Source organism: Onthophagus taurus, chromosome 8 (genome assembly GCF_036711975.1).
Source record: "Onthophagus taurus isolate NC chromosome 8, IU_Otau_3.0, whole genome shotgun sequence".
Taxonomy (NCBI): Eukaryota; Metazoa; Arthropoda; class Insecta; order Coleoptera; family Scarabaeidae; genus Onthophagus; species Onthophagus taurus.
In genome coordinates this window covers 10,166,216-10,173,018 of record NC_091973.1, presented here as the reverse complement: position 1 = coordinate 10,173,018, position 6,803 = coordinate 10,166,216, and the positions used below count along the sequence as shown (strand labels likewise).

At 36.1% G+C, this 6,803-nt stretch overlaps 1 long non-coding RNA gene across 1 annotated transcript; it reads left to right on the top strand.

The window, feature by feature from the left end:
* Nucleotides 1-405: 405 nt before the first annotated feature.
* Nucleotides 406-1,382, top strand: LOC139431090 (uncharacterized). Its single transcript, XR_011641384.1, has 3 exons — nt 406-613; nt 1,111-1,191; nt 1,253-1,382. It is a non-coding gene; the product is annotated as an uncharacterized lncRNA (long non-coding RNA).
* Nucleotides 1,383-6,803: the final 5,421 nt, after the last annotated feature.

Sequence of the window (6,803 nt, the reverse complement as noted above, 5' to 3'; positions counted from 1 at the left end):
AAGAAGACTTTCCTGAGATTCCTCTAATCTTCAATTCGTAAGTTAATTCTTCTACATTTAAACGATTCACTTCCATATTTTCTATATATATCTCTACTTCTACCACCAATATAATCAAAGGTCAGAATGCTGGTTATTAATGCGCAACAATTATACCACCCAACTAAGTTCACAAAAAAAATTGCAAACACAAACAGCAATTTAACAATAGTAATATTAAAGTAGATGTTAACTATTATTGTATAAGGCAAATCTTTAATTGTAATGAAACTATCGTGATCGCTTTCGATATAATTTCCGAATATATTTTTAATTATGGCCCAAATTTTAACTAGACTGATTTTTTTTTTTTTTTTTTTTTTTTTGACCCTAAACGTATCTATCTTGTTTTATTCGAGCCCCACGTTGGGCGCCAAAAATGTCACGCCTCAATCCAAAATCTGATAAGTCACCACAATTACCTTTTTCAACCGCCCTAGTTTACCGATGTTGTCGCGAGATCCTAGCCTGCTCAGTGAAGACGGGGTGGATTTAATTTTTAAGGCGCCACACCACTTATTTCCCGCGGCACCCACTAGTGGTGAAGTGAAGATGGTAATGTTAATAGGTTAAGGTAGGTTGAAAAACACACACAAATTACACCAAAAACAATTTAAATGTAAGGTATCTCTATTGATCCACAAACCAAAATTCAAAACAATTAAATTTAAACAAAAAAAAATTGACTTGAGATTCAAGAAAATATGCTAAACGCAAAAAAATATAAAATTTCCAAAATAATAAGATTGCTGTTTAAGAACAACACCCAACTTTAAATTAAAAAAAAAATCTCCTGAATCAATAAGCTTACTGGTTTGGGGAAACTTCTCAAAATTAAATATTTTAATGAAAAACCAAAAAGTCCCAAACAGAAAATCTTTTACAAAAAAAAAAATTTAATCTCACAAGATGATACACGTAACTTTAGTTAATGAAAATATCTTTAACATATAATAATAAATATCAATGAAAGAACAATCTTTCTCTCTTAAATATTCTTTTTTAATATAATCGAAGACAACAATTAAATCAGATCTGACCTTTTCCTCAAAATGATCTTCCAACTTCCAGGATTCCCAAAATTATTGACTGAGGTTGACCTCTAGCGAATTCCCTTCCAGATGGCAGATTTTTGAAGGAAGAAAACACTAGGTAAGGATGCTCAAAATATGGATTCGTTCCCAAACGTACTCAAAACTTATTTCCTTTTTAGATTTGCCGGATACAAAAAAAAGGCACTTCAAGATGGCGATCGAATTTTCAATCGAACGTGTTTCGATAGAACTTTGATAATTTTCGATTGTCTCGAGACTAAACTTTGGATTGTCCCGAGACTAAAAGGCCTAAAAATATTAATTATATGTATTAAAATTAAGTTAGAATAAGTTTTATTTTAGTGTTTAAATTTTTTTTTTTTTTTTTTTTTTTTTTTTTTCGGAATTAATTTTTATTTTCCATGTTATTAGATTTAAGTCAAAGTATGAACGTGCGCGTGAATGGATGAGTAAATGATCGAATAAAAGAGTGTACATAAAATTATCTGAACTACGTAACGATCTTCGATCTTTCGCTTACCTTAAGTTCGGCTAGGCCTAAATAAAGTCAACTTTAAAAAAAAATGTTTCCAACCGTGTAATTATTCTCCGGAAAAATTCCGATTGTTGAAGTAAAACAATTACTTTCAAACCCTGTGCCTGGTGATTAACTCCGCTACCGCGTAATTTAAATTTACGACCCAAACAAATTTCTCCAAAATTCCAAAATGTCGCAAAATCTATCAAATTTACATCACTCGTACACTTTACACGTATGACTTCTCTACAGCGAAATCGAGAATCAGAGTGCCGTACTTCCGGACCGCTCTTGAACAAAACTCGAAAATTTCAAAAAAAACTCGATCAAGACGTCACGTATTCTACTACGATGTTCAAATTATTACCGTAAATCCTTAATTACACTACTTTAAGTTTTGCGAATTGTACAAAATTATTTAAATAAAAAATCTCAAACGTAACTACGACTCCATTACCGTGTCTAATACTTTAAAAATCCCAACAAACTTTAATTAATCTACCAATCTCAAAAAATCACTCCCGCCCTCTAACCTAAAATAGCAACATTAAAAAAATTTACAAGGAAACAGGAAACAGGAATCCACCTTCCTTCTGGTTTATCGCTAGAATCAAACTCAAAAACAACAACATATACATAACCTCAACTCAAATCTCAAATCAATCAATCACCAAAGGATACCTTACATTTTACATACACAAAGGATTAACTAGGAAAGCTAGGAAAAAGGATGGTAAAAAAAAATACCGTAACAGTTTTTTATCTCCAACATGCTCCAAGATGTCATTTGGCGCCTGAATATCACAAATATGGTCAGCAGAATTATCGGAACCAAAAGTGATAGAGAGTTCAAACATGGCTCAAAACGGCGTATAACGTCATAATATCACGTTTTGGGCACATTTTGTTTTTTATCTCCAACATGCTCCAACATGTCATTTGGCGCCTGAATATCACAGATATGGTCAACAGAATTACCGGAACCAAAAGTGATAGGCAGTTCAAACATGGCTCAGAACGGCGTATAACGTCATAATATCACGTTTTGGGCACATTTTGTTTTTTATCTCCAACATGCTCCAAGATGTCATTTGGCGCCTGAATATCACATATATGGTCAACAGAATTATCGGAACCGAAAGTGATAGAAAGTTCAAACATGGCTCAAAACGGCGTATAACGTCATAATATCACGTTTTGGGCACATTTTGTTTTTTATCTCCAACATGCTCCAAGATGTCATTTGACGCCTGAATATCACAAATATGATCAACAGAATTATCGGAACCGAAAGTGATAGATAGTTCAAACATGGCTCAGAACGGCGTATAGCGTCATAATATCACGTTTTGGGCACATTTTGTTTTTTATCTCCAACATGCTCCAAGATGTCATTTGGCGCCTGAATATCACAAATATGGTCAACAGAATTACCGGAACCAAAAGTGATAGACAGTTCAAACATGGCTCAGAACGGCGTATAACGTCATAATATCACGTTTTGGGCACATTTTGTTTTTTATCTCCAACATGCTCCAAGATGTCATTTGGCGCCTGAATATCACAAATATGGTCAGCAGAATTATCGGAACCGAAAGTGATAGAAAGTTCAAACATGGCTCAGAACGGCGTATAGCGTCATAATATCACGTTTTGGGCACATTTTGTTTTTTATCTCCAACATGCTCCAAGATGTCATTTGGCGTCTGAATATCACAAATATGGTCAACAGAATTATCGGAACCGAAAGTGATAGAAAGTTGAAACATGGCTCAAAACGGCGTATAACGTCATAATATCACGTTTTGGGCACATTTTGTTTTTTATCTCCAACATGCTCCAAGATGTCATTTGGCGCCTGAATATCACAAATATGGTCAGCAGAATTATCGGAACCAAAAGTGATAGAGAGTTCAAACATGGCTCAAAACGGCGTATAACGTCATAATATCACGTTTTGGGCACATTTTGTTTTTTATCTCCAACATGCTCCAACATGTCATTTGGCGCCTGAATATCACAGATATGGTCAACAGAATTACCGGATCCAAAAGTGATAGACAGTTCAAACATGGCTCAGAACGGCGTATAACGTCATAATATCACGTTTTGGGCACATTTTGTTTTTTATCTCCAACATGCTCCAAGATGTCATTTGGCGCCTGAATATCACAAATATGGTCAACAGAATTACCGGAACCAAAAGTGATAGACAGTTCAAACATGGCTCAGAACGGCGTATAACGTCATAATATCACGTTTTGGGCACATTTTGTTTTTTATCTCCAACATGCTCCAAGATGTCATTTGGCGCCTGAATATCACAAATATGGTCAGCAGAATTATCGGAACCGAAAGTGATAGAAAGTTCAAACATGGCTCAGAACGGCGTATAGCGTCATAATATCACGTTTTGGGCACATTTTGTTTTTTATCTCCAACATGCTCCAAGATGTCATTTGGCGTCTGAATATCACAAATATGGTCAACAGAATTATCGGAACCGAAAGTGATAGAAAGTTGAAACATGGCTCAAAACGGCGTATAACGTCATAATATCACGTTTTGGGCACATTTTGTTTTTTATCTCCAACATGCTCCAAGATGTCATTTGGCGCCTGAATATCACAAATATGGTCAGCAGAATTATCGGAAAAGAAAGTGATAGAAAGTTCAAACATGGCTCAGAACGGCGTATAACGTCATAATATCACGTTTTGGGCACATTTTGTTTTTTATCTCCAACATGCTCCAATATGACATTTGGCATCTGAATATCAAATATATGGTCGACAGAATTACCGGAACGAAAAGTGATAGAAAGTTCAAACATGTCTCAGAACGGCGTATAACGTCATAATATCACGTTTTGGGCACATTTTGTTTTTTATCTCCAACTTGCTCCAAGATGTCATTTGGCGTCTGAATATCACAAATATGGTCAGCAGAATTATCGGAACCAAAAGTGATAGAGAGTTCAAACATGGCTCAAAACGGCGTATAACGTCATAATATCACGTTTTGGGCACATTTTGTTTTTTATCTCCAACATGCTCCAAGATATCATTTGACGCCTGAATATCACGAATATGGTCAACAGAATTACCGGAACCAAAAGTGATAGAAAGTTCAAACATGGCTCAAAACGGCGTATAACGTCATAATATCACGTTTTGGGCACATTTTGTTTTTTATCTCCAACATGCTCCAACATGTCATTTGGCGCCTGAATATCACAAATATGGTCAACAGAATTGTGGGAACCGAAAGTGATAGAAAGTTCAAACATGGCTCAAAACGGCGTATAACGTCATAATATCACGTTTTGGGCACATTTTGTTTTTTATCTCCAACATGCTCCAAGATGTCATTTGGCGCCTGAATATCACAAATATGGTCAGCAGAATTATCGGAACCAAAAGTGATAGAGAGTTCAAACATGGCTCAAAACGGCGTATAACGTCATAATATCACGTTTTGGGCACATTTTGTTTTTTATCTCCAACATGCTCCAACATGTCATTTGGCGCCTGAATATCACAGATATGGTCAACAGAATTACCGGAACCAAAAGTGATAGACAGTTCAAACATGGCTCAGAACGGCGTATAACGTCATAATATCACGTTTTGGGCACATTTTGTTTTTTATCTCCAACATGCTCCAAGATGTCATTTGGCGCCTGAATATCACATATATGGTCAACAGAATTATCGGAACCGAAAGTGATAGAAAGTTCAAACATGTCTCAGAACGGCGTATAACGTCATAATATCACGTTTTGGGCACATTTTGTTTTTTATCTCCAACTTGCTCCAAGATGTCATTTGGCGTCTGAATATCACAAATATGGTCAGCAGAATTATCGGAACCAAAAGTGATAGAGAGTTCAAACATGGCTCAAAACGGCGTATAACGTCATAATATCACGTTTTGGGCACATTTTGTTTTTTATCTCCAACATGCTCCAAGATATCATTTGACGCCTGAATATCACGAATATGGTCAACAGAATTACCGGAACCAAAAGTGATAGAAAGTTCAAACATGGCTCAAAACGGCGTATAACGTCATAATATCACGTTTTGGGCACATTTTGTTTTTTATCTCCAACATGCTCCAACATGTCATTTGGCGCCTGAATATCACAAATATGGTCAACAGAATTATGGGAACCGAAAGTGATAGAAAGTTCAAACATGGCTCAAAACGGCGTATAACGTCATAATATCACGTTTTGGGCACATTTTGTTTTTTATCTCCAACATGCTCCAAGATGTCATTTGGCGCCTGAATATCACAAATATGGTCAGCAGAATTATCGGAACCAAAAGTGATAGAGAGTTCAAACATGGCTCAAAACGGCGTATAACGTCATAATATCACGTTTTGGGCACATTTTGTTTTTTATCTCCAACATGCTCCAACATGTCATTTGGCGCCTGAATATCACAGATATGGTCAACAGAATTACCGGAACCAAAAGTGATAGACAGTTCAAACATGGCTCAGAACGGCGTATAACGTCATAATATCACGTTTTGGGCACATTTTGTTTTTTATCTCCAACATGCTCCAAGATGTCATTTGGCGCCTGAATATCACATATATGGTCAACAGAATTATCGGAACCGAAAGTGATAGAAAGTTCAAACATGGCTCAAAACGGCGTATAACGTCATAATATCACGTTTTGGGCACATTTTGTTTTTTATCTCCAACATGCTCCAAGATGTCATTTGACGCCTGAATATCACAAATATGATCAACAGAATTATCGGAACCGAAAGTGATAGAGAGTTCAAACATGGCTCAGAACGGCGTATAACGTCACAATATCACGTTTTGGGCACATTTTGTTTTTTATCTCCAACATGCTCCAAGATGTCATTTGGCGCCTGAATATCACAAATATGGTCAGCAGAATTATCGGAACCAAAAGTGATAGAAAGTTCAAACATGGCTCAGAACGGCGTATAACGTCATAATATCACGTTTTGGGCACATTTTGTTTTTTATCTCCAACATGCTCCAAGATGTCATTTGGCGCCTGAATATCACAAATATGGTCAGCAGAATTATCGGAACCGAAAGTGATAGAAAGTTCAAACATGGCTCAGAACGGCGTATAACGTCATAATATCACGTTTTGGGCACATTTTGTTTTTTATCTCCAACATGCTCCAACATGT